Genomic DNA, 15767 nt, shown 5'->3' with positions numbered 1-15767 from the left:
ACGCTCTGGTTTCTCTTCAGATAGCATAAATCTTTTGCCATTTACTAAAGATTTCTGTGGAGAGGTAAAGCTTGAAAGGTGATCAAATGCTGCGAAATTGCCACATAGGGGCGCCTGTCAGTTAAGCGTCGGACCTCGGCTGGGGTCATGATCTCACGGTTCTGTGAGTTGGTGAGTTCTAGCCCGGCGTTGGGCTCTGTGCTGACAGCTCAGTCTGGAGCCTGCCTGCTTCGGATTCTGTGTCTCCCTCTGTCTCTGCCCCTCCCCCGCTCATGTTCTCTCTCTCTCTCTCTCTCTCTCTCTCTCTCTCTCTCTCTCAAAATGAATAAACATTAAAAAAAATTGCCAAATAGAATAGACTTGTTTTGTTTTGTTTTGTTTCCTGTCTTCATCTTTCTTGTCCTCTCGATGGTATTAGACAGATACTACTTCCTTGTCCTTGAGGCGCACAGTCTCTCTGGGCTTCCAGGAAATGGCTTGTCCTGCTCTCCCATCTACCTCTGTGCTGTCTGTCCCCTCCAATCAGGCTGTGGACGTTGGCACGCATACAGGTTTAAAGCTCGCATCAAATTTATACCATGAGGCCCTCCCAGTTTCTGAGCTCCAAAATCTTTTATCCAACTGCCTCCTTGACAAATCCCTTTGCATGGTGTCAGCCGACTCTGTGTCTGATGAGAACCCTCTCCCTGGTTTGCAGATGGCTGCACTCTTGCTGTATCTTCACATGATAGAGAAAGAGAGCACTAGTATCTTCCTCTTCTTATAAGACGCTAATCCCATTAGGAAGGCTCCACCTTCAGAAAGTTATCTAAACCTAATTTTCTCCTAATACTATCACTTTGGGTGTTGGACTTCAACATGATGAATTTGGCTGGGGGACAGAAACATGCAGTTCATAACAGAGTGCATCTTAAATCTGGTGAAATCTGAATCAGACCTAATTAATAGAATTGTACTGATGTCAATTCCCTAGTTTTCACGTTTTACTAAAGTTTTGTAAGATGTTTTCCATTGGGAGAAACTGGTAACAGAATGATTCATGGACTCTGTACTATTTGTGCAACTTCTTCTGAATTTATAATTATTTTGAAATAAGAAGTTTTTTTTGTTGTTGTTGTTAATTGCTACTGAAAAATTTACACCTGCTAAGATGGCTATAATCAGAAAGACAGATGGGACTCCTGGCTTGCTCAGTCAGTAGAGTGTGTGACTCTTGATCTCAGGGTGGTGAGTTCAAGCCCCATTTTGGATGTAGAGGGTACTTGAAAAAGAAGGAAAAAAGACAGATAATAACAGATGTTGGTGAGGGTGTGGAGCAATTGGAACCCTCATATATTGCTGGTGGGAATGTAAAAATAACGTAGCCATTTTGGAAAACAAGTGGTTCTTCAAAAACCTACACATAAAATTCCTTTATGAATCACCAATTCCACTAGGGGGTATACAGTTAAGAAAAATGAAAATTTATGTCCACACAAAAATTTATACATGAATGTTCATAGCAGCATTACTCATAATTGCCAAAATATGGAAACAACCCAAATGTCCATCAACAGATAAATAGATAAATAAAACGTGGTATGTCCATACAAATATTATTTCACAATAAAAAGGAATGAAGTACTGATACATGCTACAACATGGATGAGCCTTGAAAACATGCTAAGTGAAAGAAGCCAGTCACAAAGGACCATATATTGTATTTATATGAAATGTCCAGAAGAGTCAGATCTATAGAGACAGAAAGTAGCTTACTGGTTACCAGGGGCTGGGGCAGGGGAGAAGGAGTTCGAAGTTGACAGCTACGGGGGATAGGGTTTTTTAGGGGGAAGGGGTGATAAAAATGTTTTAAAATTGATTATTTTGATGGTTACACAACTCTGCAAATATGCTAAAAACATTGAATTATTCATTTTAAATGGGGGATTTTATAGTATGGGAACAGCTCAAAAAGCTGTTGATTAAAAATTTAAAAAAACAGATGAGGAGAATAAGTATGCCTGAGGAGCATAAGATCTTTGAGGAAAAATGGTCTAGTGGGTTTGGACTCCAGTGATATGACCAATAGTATAAATCTTTTATAGGACCAGGGGTAGAAAAATAATATTGACAGTGATAATAGCTGACGTTTATTGAGCACATAAAAAGTACCAACCACCTGGCACAAAAACAGACACGTTAGACCAATGGAATAGAATAGAGACCCCAGAACTAGACCCACAAACGTATGGCCAACTCATCTTTGACAAAGCAGGAAAGAACATCCAATGGAAAAAAGACAGCCTCTTTAACAAATGGTCCTGGGAGAACTGGACAGCAACATGCAGAAGGTTGAAACTAGACCACTTTCTCACACCATTCACAAAAATAAACTCAAAATGGATAAAGGACCTAAATGTGAGACAGGAAACCATCAAAACCTTAGAGGAGAAAGCAGGAAAAGACCTCTCTGACCTCAGCCGTAGCAATCTCTTACTCGACACATCCCCAAAGGCAAGGGAATTAAAAGCAAAATGAATTACTGGGACCTTATGAAGATAAAAAGCTTCTGCACAGCAAAGGAAACAACCAACAAAACTAAAAGGCAACCAACGGAATGGGAAAAGATATTCGCAAATGACATATCGGACAAAGGGCTAGTATCCAAAATCTATAAAGAGCTCACCAAACTCCACACCCGAAAAACAAATAACCCAGTGAAGAAATGGGCAGAAAACATGAATAGACACTTCTCTAAAGAAGACATCCGGATGGCCAACAGGCACATGAAAAGATGTTCAGCGTCGCTCCTTATCAGGGAAATACAAATCAAAACCACACTCAGGTATCACCTCACGCCAGTCAGAGTGGCCAAAATGAACAAATCAGGAGACTATAGATGCTGGAGAGGATGTGGAGAAACGGGAACCCTCTTGCACTGTTGGTGGGAATGCAAATTGGTGCAGCCGCTCTGGAAAGCAGTGTGGAGGTTCCTCAAAAAATTAAAAATAGACCTACCCTATGACCCAGCAATAGCACTGCTAGGAATTTACCCAAGGGATACAGGAGTACTGATGCATAGGGCCACTTGTACCCCAATGTTCATAGCAGCACTCTCAACAATAGCCAAATTATGGAAAGAGCCTAAATGTCCATCAACTGATGAATGGATAAAGAAATTGTGGTTTATATACACAATGGAATATTACGTGGCAATGAGAAACAATGAAATATGGCCCTTTGTAGCAACGTGGATGGAACTGGAGAGTGTGATGCTAAGTGAAACAAGCCATACAGAGAAAGACAGATACCATATGGTTTCACTCTTATGTGGATCCTGAGAAACTTAACAGGAACCCATGGGGGAGGGGAAGGAAAAAAAAAAAAAAAGAGGTTAGAATGGGAGAGAGCCAAAGCATAAGAGCCTGTTAAAAACTGAGAACAAACTGAGGGTTGATGGGGGGTGGGAGGGAGGAGAGGGTGGGTGATGGGTATTGAGGAGGGCACCTTTTGGGATGAGCACTGGGTGTTGTATGGAAACCGATTTGTCAATAAATTTCATAAAAAAAAAAAAAAGTACCAACCACCAAGTTCAGTATTTTAAATAGAAAAGTTTCAGTTTAGGGGTGCCTGAGTGGCTCAGGCACTGAGCAGTTTCAGTGCCTGAGCTGAAACTGAGTGGCTCAGTTGATTTAGTGTCCAACTCTTGACTTTGGCTCAGGTCACGATCTCACAGTTTGGGGGATCAAGCCCCACATCGGGCTCTGGGCTGACGGCGCTGAGCCTGCTTGGGATTCTCCTTCTCCCTCTCTCTCTGCCCCTCCCCTGCTTGCATGCTTTCTAAATAAATAAATAAATAAACATTAAAAACAATTTTTTTAAGTTTCAGTTTATTTTCTTTTTTTTTTTTTTTTTTTTTTTTTTTTTTTTTTTTTTTTTTCTGAAATTTATTGACAAATTGGTTTCCATACAACACCCAGTGCTCATCCCAAAAGGTGCCCTCCTCAATACCCATCACCCACCCTCTCCTCCCTCCCACCCCCCATCAACCCTCAGTTTGTTCTCAGTTTTTAACAGTCTCTTATGCTTTGGCTCTCTCCCATTCTAACCTCTTTTTTTTTTTTTCCTTCCCCTCCCCCATGGGTTCCTGTTAAGTTTCTCAGGATCCACATAAGAGTGAGACCATATGGTATCTGTCTTTCTCTGTATGGCTTATTTCACTTAGCATCACACTCTCCAGTTCCATCCACGTTGCTACAAAAGGCCATATTTCATTTTTTCTAACTGCCATGTAATATTCCATTGTGTATATAAACCACAATTTCTTTATCCATTCATCAGTTGATGGACATTTAGGCTCTTTCCATAATTTGGCTATTGTTGAGAGTGCTGCTATGAACATTGGGGTACAAGTGGCCCTATGCATCAGTGCTCCTGTATCCCTTGGATAAATTCCTAGCAGTGCTATTGCTGGGTCATAGGGTAGGTCTATTTTTAATTTTCTGAGGAACCTCCACACTGCTTTCCAGAGCGGCTGCACCAATTTGCATTCCCACCAACAGTGCAAGAGGGTTCCCGTTTCTCCACATCCTCTCCAGCATCTATAGTCTCCTGATTTGTTCATTTTGGCCACTCTGACTGGCGTGAGGTGATACCTGAGTGTGGTTTTGATTTGTATTTCCCTGATAAGGAGCGACGCTGAACATCTTTTCATGTGCCTGTTGGCCATCCGGATGTCTTTAGAGAAGTGTCTATTCATGTTTTCTGCCCATTTCTTCACTGGGTTATTTGTTTTTCGGGTGTGGAGTTTGGTGAGCTCTTTATAGATTTTGGAGACTAGCCCTTTGTCCGATATGTCATTTGCGAATATCTTTTCCCATTCCGTTGGTTGCCTTTTAGTTTTGTTGGTTGTTTCCTTTGCTGTGCAGAAGCTTTTTATCTTCATAAGGTCCCAGTAATTCACTTTTGCTTTTAATTCCCTTGCCTTTGGGGATGTGTCGAGGAAGAGATTGCTACGGCTGAGGTCAGAGAGGTCTTTTCCTGCTTTCTCCTCTAAGGTTTTGATGGTTTCCTGTCTCACATTGAGGTCCTTTATCCATTTTGAGTTTATTTTTGTGAATGGTGTGAGAAAGTGGTCTAGTTTCAACCTTCTGCATGTTGCTGTCCAGTTCTCCCAGCACCATTTGTTAAAGAGGCTGTCTTTTTTCCATTGGATGTTCTTTCCTGCTTTGTCAAAGATGAGTTGGCCATACGTTTGTGGGTCTAGTTCTGGGGTTTCTATTCTATTCCATTGGTCTATGTGTCTGTTTTGGTGCCAATACCATGCTGTCTTGATGATGACAGCTTTGTAGTAGAGGCTAAAGTCTGGGATTGTGATGCCTCCTGCTTTGGTCTTCTTCTTCAAAATTCCTTTGGCTATTCGGGGCCTTTTGTGGTTCCATATGAATTTTAGGATGGCTTGTTCTAGTTTCGAGAAGAATGCTGGTGCCATTTTGATTGGGATTGCATTGAATGTGTAGATAGCTTTGGGTAGTATTGACATTTTGACAATATTTATTTTTCCAATCCATGAGCAGGGAATGTCTTTCCATTTCTTTAAATCTTCTTCAATTTCCTTCATAAGCTTTCTATAGTTTTCAGCATACAGATCCTTTACATCTTTGGTTAGATTTATTCCTAGGTATTTTATGCTTCTTGGTGCAATTGTGAATGGGATCAGTTTCTTTATTTGTCTTTCTGTTGCTTCATTGTTAGTGTATAAGAATGCAACTGATTTCTGTACATTGATTTTGTATCCTGCAACTTTGCTGAATTCCTGTATCAGTTCTAGCAGACTTTTGGTGGAGTCTATCGGATTTTCCATGTATAATATCATGTCATCTGCAAAAAGCGAAAGCTTGACTTCATCTTTGCCAATTTTGATGCCTTTGATTTCCTTTTGTTGTCTGATTGCTGATGCTAGAACTTCCAGCACTATGTTAAACAGCAGCGGTGAGAGTGGGCATCCTTGTCGTGTTCCTGATCTCAGGGAAAAAGCTTTCAGTTTTTCCCCGTTGAGGATGATGTTAGCTGTGGGCTTTTCATAAATGGCTTTTATGATCTTTAAGTATGTTCCTTCTATGTTCCTTCCTTCCTTTCTCAAGGGTTTTTATTAAGAAAGGGTGCTGGATTTTGTCGAAGGCCTTTTCTGCATCGATTGACAGGATCATATGGTTCTTCTCTCTTTTTTTGTTAATGTGATGTATCACGTTGATTGATTTGCGAATGTTGAAAAAGCCCTGCATCCCAGGAATGAATCCCACTTGATCATGGTGAATAATTCTTTTTATATGCCGTTGAATTCGATTTGCTAGTATCTTATTGAGAATTTTTGCATCCTCAGTTTATTTTCTCTTCAAGTGTTACTTCTGCTCCATTTTCTCTCTTCTATTCTTCTGCAACTCCAGTTATGCTATGTTAAAATTTTTTACCTTATCTCATAAATATAACATATATAGTATTTATGTGTGTGTTATGTATTTTATATAAGTTATATAAATTACATGTATAATATATATGTTTTATATATATATATATTCTTTTTATTTTCCATCTTCTTGTCTCTTGGAGTTTCAGTTTGAAATGTTTTCTGACCTATCTTCGAGTTCTGTCTTCAGATGTATCTAATATGATAATAAATCTGGTTATTGATTTCTTAATATGTTAAGAACATTTTTCAGTTGTAAAATTTTCGTTTGGTTCCTTTTTTACACTTTTCAATTTCTTACCAAATCTTTTAATCTTGACTATTAAGTCCTTGAACATAATAAACTTTTTTTTAAAAATTGCCACTAAACAATGTAAAACACCTGTATAAATGGAAAGACATACCACATTCTCAGAGAGTTAAGACTCACCATCACAAAGATATCATTTTTCCTAAGTTAATTTATAAATTTAACACAATCCCAGTGAAAACCCCAGCAAGAATTTTGGGTGTTCTGTTTTGGAATTCAGTAGCTAGTTTTACAGTTCAAAGGAAAAAACAAATAAACTAGGATTGTAAGGAAAACTGTAAAGTTAAAAAAAAAAAAAGGAACTAGAAGATTCTGTTCCTACCAAGAAGGTATTAAAATATATTATGAATCCTCAAGAATTAAAAGAATGAGAAACTGATATATGAACAGACCAAAGGAAAAACAAAGTCACCTTTTTAGTTAGGTTTATTCCTAGGTATCTTATTGTTTTGGGTGCAATTACAAATGGGATAGATTCCTTGATTTCTTTTTCTGCTGCATTTCTGTGTATAGAAATGCAACAGATTTCTGCATGTTCATTTTATACCCTGTGACTTTGCTAAGTTTATATATTAGTTCTAGCAATTTTTTTCTTTGGTGGAGACTTTTGGGTTTTCTACATAGAGTATCATGTCATAGTAAAAGTTTGACTTCTTCCTTGCTGATTTGTATGCCCTTTACTTCTTTTTGTTTTCTGATTGCCGAGGCTGACTTCCAGTGCTATGTTAAATAGTAATGGTGAGAATGAACATCTTTATCTTGTTCCTGACCATAAGGGAAAGGTTCTCAGTTTTTCCCCATTAAGGATGATATTAGCTGTGAGTCTTTTCTATATGACCTTTATGATGTTGAGGTATGTTCCATCTATACCTACTTTGTTGAGGGTTTTTATCAAGAATGGATGCTATATTTTGTCAAATGTTTTTTCTGCATCTATTGAGAGGATCATATAGTTCTTATCCTTTCTTTTATTATGTGGTATATCACGTTGATTGATTTGTGAATATTGAACCAGACCTGCAGCCCAGGAATAAATCCTACTTGATCATGGTGAATAATTATTTTAATGTACTGTTGAATTTAATTTGCTAGTATCTTGTTGAGAATATTTGCATCCACATTCACCAGGGATATTGGCCTGTAATTCTCCTTTTTAGTGAGGTCTTCATCTGGTTTTGGGATCAAGGTAATTCTGGCTTTGTAGAATGAGTTTGGAAGCTTCCCTTACATTTCTATTTTTTGGAAAAATTTGAGAAGAATAGATATTAATTCTTCTTTGAATGTCTGGTAGAATTCCCCTGGGAAGCCATCTGGCCCAGGACTCATTTGTTGGGAGATTTTTGGTTACTGATTCAACTTCTTTGCTGGCTCTGGGTCTATTCAAATTTCTATTTCTTCCTGTTCCAATTTTGATAGGTTGTGAGTTTCTAGGAATTTGTCCATTTATTCCAGAATGCCCAGTTTGTTGGCATATAATTTTTCATAGTATTCTCTGATAATTGTTTATATTTATGTAATGTTAGTTGTTATCTCTCCTCTTTCACTAGTGATTTTCCCTATTTGGGTCCTTTCTCTTTTCTTTTTGTTAAGTCTGGCTAAGGGTTTATCAATTTTGTTAATTCTTTCAAAGAACCAGCTCTTAGTTTCATTGATCCATTCTATTGTTTTTTGTTTCCATATCATTTATTTCTGCTCTAGTCTTTATCAATTCCCTTTTTCTGCTGGCTTTAGGCTTTATTTGATCTTCCTTATCTAGCTCCTTTAGGTGTAGGTTAGGTTGTGCATTTGGGACCTTTCTTGCTTCTTAAGATGGGCCTGAATTTCAATACACTATACCTCCTTCTTAGAACTGACTTTGCTGCATCCCAAAGGTTCTAGACTGCCCTGTTTTCATTTTCATTTGTTTCCATGTATTTTTTTATTTCTTCTTTAATTTCCTGGTAAACCCATTCATTATTTCTTTTTTAATATTTATTTATTTTTGAGAGAGAGGGAGTGAGAAAACACAAACATAGGGCAGAGAGAGGGGGAGAATACAGAAGATTCTAAACAGACTCTGTGCTGACAGCAGAGAGCCCAACATGGGACTCAAACCCATGAATGGTGAGATCATGACCGAGACTAACTGACTGAGCCACCCAGGTGCCCCACACTCATTCATTCTTTAGTAGGATATTCTTTAACTTCCATATATTTGAGGGCTTTCCAAATTTTTTCTTGTAGTTGACTTCAAGTCTCATGGTGTTCTGATCCAAAGATATGTATTGTCTGATCTCAACCTTTTTGTACTTATTGAGGGCTGATTTGTGACCCAGTATGTGCTCTATTCTGAAGAATGTCCCATGTGCACTCAAGAAGAATGTGTATTCTGCTGCATTAAGATGAAATGTTCTGAATTCATCTGTTAAGGTAAAAGATCTGTACTCTAAAAACTATAGAACACTTATGAAAGAAATTGAAGAAGACACAAAGAAATGGAAAAATATTCCATGCTCATGGATTGGAAGAACAGACATTGTCAAAATGTCTATATTACCCAGAGCAATCTACACATGTAATGCAATCCCTACCCAAATACCACCAGCATTTTTCACAGAGCTAAAACAAACAATCCTAAAAACCTGTATGGAACCACAAAAGACACCAATAGCCAAAGTAATCCTGAAAAGAAAAAACAAAACTGGAGGTATTACAATTCCAGATTTCAAGCTATATTAAAAGTCATCAAGCTAGTATGTAACTGGCCCAAAAACAGACACATAGATCAGTGGAACAGAATAGAAAACCCAGAAATGGACCCACAACTATATGGTCATCTAATATTTGGCAAAGCAGCAAAGAATATCCAGTGGAGAAAAGACAGTCTCTTCAACAAATGGTGTTGGGAAAACTGAACAGCAACATGTGGAAGAATGAAACTGGATTACTTTCTTATACCATATACAAAAATAAATTCAGGAGCTCCTGGGTGGCTCAGTCAGTAAAGCGTCCAACTCTTGATTTCGGCTCAGGTCATGATCTCACGGTTCGTGAGTTCAAGCCTCACATCAGGCTCTGCACTGACAACATGGAGCCTACTTTAGATTCTCTCTCCCTCTCTCTCTTCCCCTCTCCCACTCATGTTCTCTCTCTCTCTTTCTCAAAAATAAATAAAAATTTAAAAAAATAAATTCAAAATGGATGAAAGACCTAAATGTGAGACAAGAAACCATCAAAATCCTAGAGAAGAACACAGGCAGCAACCTCTTTGACCTTGGCCACAGCAAGTTCTTACCAGACACATCACCAAAGGCAAGGGAAACAAAAGCAAACACTAACTATTGGAACTTTATTAAGACAAACACCTCCTGAACACCCAAGGAAATAATTAACAAACTAAAAGGCAACTGACAGAATGAGAGAAAATATTTGCAAATGACATATCTGATAAAAGGGCTAGTATCCAAAATCTATAAAGAACTTAAACTCAACACCCCCCCCAAAAAAAAACCCAGTTAAGAAATGGGCAGAAAACATGAATAGACACTTTTCCAAAGAAGACATCCAGATGGCTAATAGACACATGAAAAGATGCTCAATATCACTCATTATTAGGGAAATACAAATCAAAACCACATGAGATATCACTTCACACCTGTCAAAATGGCTAAAATTAACAACTCAGGAAGCAACAGGTGTTGGCAAGGATTCAGAGAAAATGTAACCCTCTTGCACTGTTAGTGGGAATGCAAACTGGTGTGTCCACTCTGGAGAATAGTATAGGGGTTACTTAAAAAGTTAAAAATAGAACTGCTGTACAACCCAGCAATTGCACTAGTAGGTATTTACCCAAAGGATACAAAAATACAAATTTGAAGGTGTACATGCACCCCAATGTTTATAGCAGCATTATCAACAATAGCCAAACTATGGAGAGAGCTCAAATGACCATAGACTGATGAATGAATAAAGAAGATACACACACACACACACACACACACACACTGGAATATTACTCAGCCATCAAAAAGAATGAAATCTTGCCATTTTTAACAACATGGATGGAGCTAGAATGTATTATGCTAAGTGAAATAAGTCAATCAGAGAAAGACAAATATATGATTTCACTCATATGAGGAATTTAAGAAATGAAACAAATGAACATATGGGAAGGTAGGAGAAGAGGAGAGAGGGAAACAAACCACAAGAGACTCTTAACAATAGAGAACAAAATGAGGGTTGATAGAGGGCAGTGGGTGGGAGATGGGCCAGATGAGTGATAGGTACTAAGGAGGGCACTTGTTGTGATGAGCACTGGGTGTTGAATGTAAGTGATGAATCACTGAATTCTACTCCTGAAACCAATATTGCACTGTATGTTAACAAACTAAAATTTAAATTAAAAAATAAAAATACAAACAAATTCAAATATATACAGGAACTTAGCATATAATAAAAATGGCCTCTCAGATCAAAGGGAAAAAGATGAACTACTTAATAAATAGTACTGGAATAAGGATAACCATCTGGAAAAAAGTAAGTTGTATTCCTCACACCCAGAACTTAGGTAATATTTTTAAATCAAATTTTTAACTTTTAAAAATAAAAGCATACAATTACATGAAACCAGCACCATAATTAAGATAATAGCTTCACAGATGTATGCATATGTCCAACTCATCAGATTATATGCATTAAATACGGAGCAATTTTTCATCTATCAATCATACCTCAATAAAGCTGTTAAAAAAATAAAGATGAAAATTCCACGGAGGAAACTTAGGAGCTTTGCTCAGCAACCTTAAAGTGAAGAATATATTATAACTATGGCTCAAAATCCAAAATCATGAATTTAACCACATTAACATATGTGCACACATGCACACATACACATACACACACACCTACACAGAAGGAAAGTCAAAAGATAATGATAAACCGAGAAAAAAAATATTTACAACACACAGTACAAGGGCATGAAGAAAAAGACCATCACTCTAATAAAAAATTGGACAAAGAATAGTCAGATAAATGAGCAGAAAGGGAAATATAAAACCCATAACTGAGAAAATCAACTTAAATCTACACTGAAATATCAATTTTTACTTAATGGATTAGCAAAAGACCAGTTTGATAATACATTCTGCATGTTAGGCTGTAGGGAAACAAGTGTTCTCAAGCAAAGGCCTTGGCATGGCATTCTAGAAGCACCTACCCAAACTGCAACTGTACCTGCCTTTTGACCCAGCTATTCCACTTTTGGATATGTTTGGACTGGTGTGACAGGACAAGAACACCGGGTTTTTCTCTGCGGCATGGTATATAATAAAAAAAGACTGGTAACAACCCAAATATCTGTGGCTAGGAGACTAAATAAATCATAGCACAAGCACACAACACACCACACAAAAGAATGAGCACAATCTGTTAAAAAAGAGACAACAGGCCCAAATTAGAGTCCCTAATGCTAAGCTGCACATCACAAAATGAGACCTAATACCAAATTTAATTACGGTTTCAGCCTCTGAGGAATGGGATCTTAAACCAGTCGATGTGGAATGACAGTGCTCACTTAGCACTAGTCAGGTAATCTATGTGGCAGACCCCTGCCATACCCTTAAAGGAAGGTGACCTTGCCACAACCAATTCACTTTTTGCCAGTATACTGTCCTTATTCCACTGCTTTTTGCCTATAAAAGTTTCATTTTGTAGAGTTCCTCAGAGCTCCTATCTCTTTGCCAGAAGGGATGCTGCCCGATTCATGAATTGTTCAATAAAGCCAGACAGATCTTTAAACTTTACTCAGTTGAACTTTACTTTTGTACAGCTCCAAGGAACATTAAGGAAAATACCAAGATGCTGAACAGCGTGTGCCTTTTGTGTAAAGAAACAGGGAGAAAATGAGAATGCAGCATGTATTTGTTTTTATGTCCCCAGAAAATCTACTGGAATATTAGTAAGCCACTAATAACGGTAGTTACCTAGAATAGGATATTTATTTATTTATTTATTTGTTTATTTATATTAAATTTTCTTATTTACTTATTTAATGATCACTTACTACCCTATTAAAACTGAATCATGGGGCAGCTCGGTGGCTCAGTCTGTTAAGCGTCTGACTTCAGCTCAGGTCATGATCTCACAATTCCTGAGTTTGAGCCCCGCATCAGGCTCTCTGCTGTCAGTGCAGAGATCCTCTGTCCCTCCTCTCTCCCTGCCCCTCCCCCCTCTCAAAAATAAACATTTTTAAAAATAAAAACAAAATTGAATCAAATAATTTTTAATATTATAATAAAATCTAACTTTCTTAAAAAGGCTTTCAAGGGCTTGCATAGACTGACCCCTTCTCCCCTCCACCCCTTCCCCCTCCATCCCTACCCCCTCCACACACACACACCCTGCTCACTTTGCCACAGCCTCCAGGATCTGCTTTCACCGTCTCAAATAGGTCAATTTATTTCCAAATTCAAGGACTCTGTTGTCTAAAAGGCGCAACTCGAAATGCAGCTTAAAAATCTCTCCTCGGTTTTTTTCTTGACTTCCTCCATCTAAATTTTACATCACCATTCCTACTATTGTCATCCTTTTTTTCCCCTTTTTTTCTCCCCTTAACACCACTTGGTATAATTTTCAATTAAAGATTTATTTAATGGCTGTGTCCACATCTTCAGTGCTATCCATTCCACAAGAGGGAGGCCCATACAGTTTTGTTCACCATCCCAGCACCTGTCAACTTGCACAAAGTAGGTGCCTATAAATATCAGTTGAATGGAAAATTTTTAAATCCTGGTTGGAGGTGGAGACTAGAGAATGGGAAGAAGGGCAGGGACAAGGACAAGAACTGTTATTTCTAGAAGGTGGAGGTTGAATTGGCTTCCCACAGCTCAATCCTTTGTTACATGATTACTCAAATGTGCCATTTAGTTTCACACAAGAACAATAAAGACCTTCAGAAATGAATTTGAATGTTTTCTGAGTAAAAGTGGGAGAGGTTGCAAAAAGTCAGCCTCCAATGGAAAAAGTCTGTCGATCGTCTCAGAAAAATAAATCCCCCCTGTGTCTGGATTTAGACCTCCAAGAAGCATAGACATAGCCAATTTGCTCTTGAATGTGTTCACATTCAAAGAGTCACCCGTGGTCTGCAGGGAGTGTGGAGTGGAGGTCTCTGGGGATTGCAGGCAAGAGAGGACAGAAGCACAATCCATTCTACCTCACACTGGAGGGAAAGACGGGAAAGAACCCGGACTGGCCTGGGGCCAGCTCACTTCAATATGACCCTGGCTATGCCTCCCTCAGGGTTTTTGGAGATTGAGCAACCAGACTTTGGGAAATCTGAAGATACTGAACTATTATGAAATTTCCCTGGAGGAAGCAAACCCACTCCTGGGGGTAGAAGGTGAGGCTACCCTTGGATGCAGTGGTAATTCTCCTGAAGAAAGGAAATTAGGATCTAGGGAGGTAGGTTTTAGACCAGAGGGGGATGAACATGGGTCTGCAGAGGTTATTGGCTTGCTCAAGGGACATGCTCCCAATGTGGGGAGGTGGATCAGCCCCTGGCACTGGATGGCTGGGGCCAGAAATATGGGCACAGCCATGGGACTCCCTGGTAAGTTTGGATACAACAGGGGCCACATCTGATAGCAATGAGAAGTTTTCTGTGTTTGTGTGTGTGTCTGTCTCTGTATCCCTTGTCTCTCCATTTCTCTCTCTGTCTCCCTGCTCCTCTACTCCACCACCCCACCCGACCCCCACCCTGCTCTGTCTCCCTGTCTCCCTACATAATGCTTCTCTTCCAAAACCCCAAGCCTCCAGAAAAATATTGTTGTACAAGGTACAGCTTGGGTTTAGCTGTGTGGTGGGAAACGGAGAAGGGCTATAGAGAGCAAGAGAGGAGAACCGCCTATAAGAAGAAAAACCTGGCCCCAGAATGTCATCTAAAGCAGCAGATAGCAGGTTAGCTGACGTCAGCACTTTGCAGCCAGCAGGAGGTAAGTGATAACCAGCACAGATTTATGGAATATGAAACTAGAGCATACTCTTTTCCAAAAACATGTGTACTTGCAGGGAGTGGGGAGAAGAAAGTCAGGTGAAAGACTGGATTTGGGGTGGGGCGGGGATGGAGGTTGGGGTGTGTGATTAAAGATGGGGATGTAAACCATTTGAATGCGGGCATTAAAATTTATATGTGCAGTAATAGGCACAAGAATTGTTCATCGTAGCATTGTTTGTAATAGCCAAATGCTGGAAATAACCTAAAATCTTAGAATGGACACATTGCAGGTATCATACAGAGAGCAATACCACACAGCAATGAAATTGAGTCAGAGGCATAAGCAACAACACGGATAAATCTCCAACATGATGTTGAGTCAAGTCAGCAAATTACTAAATGGTTCCACTTAAATAAAATTCAGAAATAAATAAAACTATTACTTAGAGGTGACATACATGTGCTAAAAATATACAGAAAAAGCAAGGAAACAATCATCACAAAGTCAGAAAACTCAGAGAGAAGTATATAGTTGAGGTGGGCAGGGATATTTCTTCTGGAAGTTTGGGAATCTATTTTTTAACCTGGGTGTCAAACTATCCATGCATGTACATGATTTTGAAAAAAAAAAAAAAGTGATTACTGTTTTATACCCATAAGTTAGCATACCAGACTGGATATACCAAATGTGTCATGTTTTGTAAACCTATTTACTTAAATACATATTTATATAGAATATCTTTTGCTATCAATGATATTCTTCAGCAACATCTTTTTTAATAGCCAAAATCCATTTAGCCAATCCCTATTTTGAGCATTTAGGTGATTCCAAGTATTTTACTGCTATAAGTTATGCAGCAGTGAACATTCTTGTAGTTTGATTGTTGTACATATCTTTCAAAATGATGATAGAGAAAATGCAAAAATTTAGTTTGAGTGTGATGTTACGGAAAAAGAAATTAGAGCAATTCTTGCATACAGCAATTTCCTGGGTTGCATGTTTGGAGGCCTGAATAAGAGGAAGTCATGTTAGACATGACTGA

The 15767-nt window shown here is 38.5% G+C and overlaps 1 non-coding gene across 1 annotated transcript; it reads left to right on the top strand.

The window, feature by feature from the left end:
• Nucleotide 1: 1 nt before the first annotated feature.
• LOC122469666 lies at nucleotides 2-116 on the top strand. Its single transcript, XR_006293562.1, has one exon. It is a non-coding gene; the product is annotated as a U5 spliceosomal RNA (small nuclear RNA).
• Nucleotides 117-15767: the final 15651 nt, after the last annotated feature.

The sequence above is a fragment of the Prionailurus bengalensis genome, chromosome B3, assembly GCF_016509475.1.
Source record: "Prionailurus bengalensis isolate Pbe53 chromosome B3, Fcat_Pben_1.1_paternal_pri, whole genome shotgun sequence".
Taxonomy (NCBI): Eukaryota; Metazoa; Chordata; class Mammalia; order Carnivora; family Felidae; genus Prionailurus; species Prionailurus bengalensis.
Note: the sequence above shows the minus strand (reverse complement) of the source record. Positions and strands in the feature narration are given on the sequence as shown.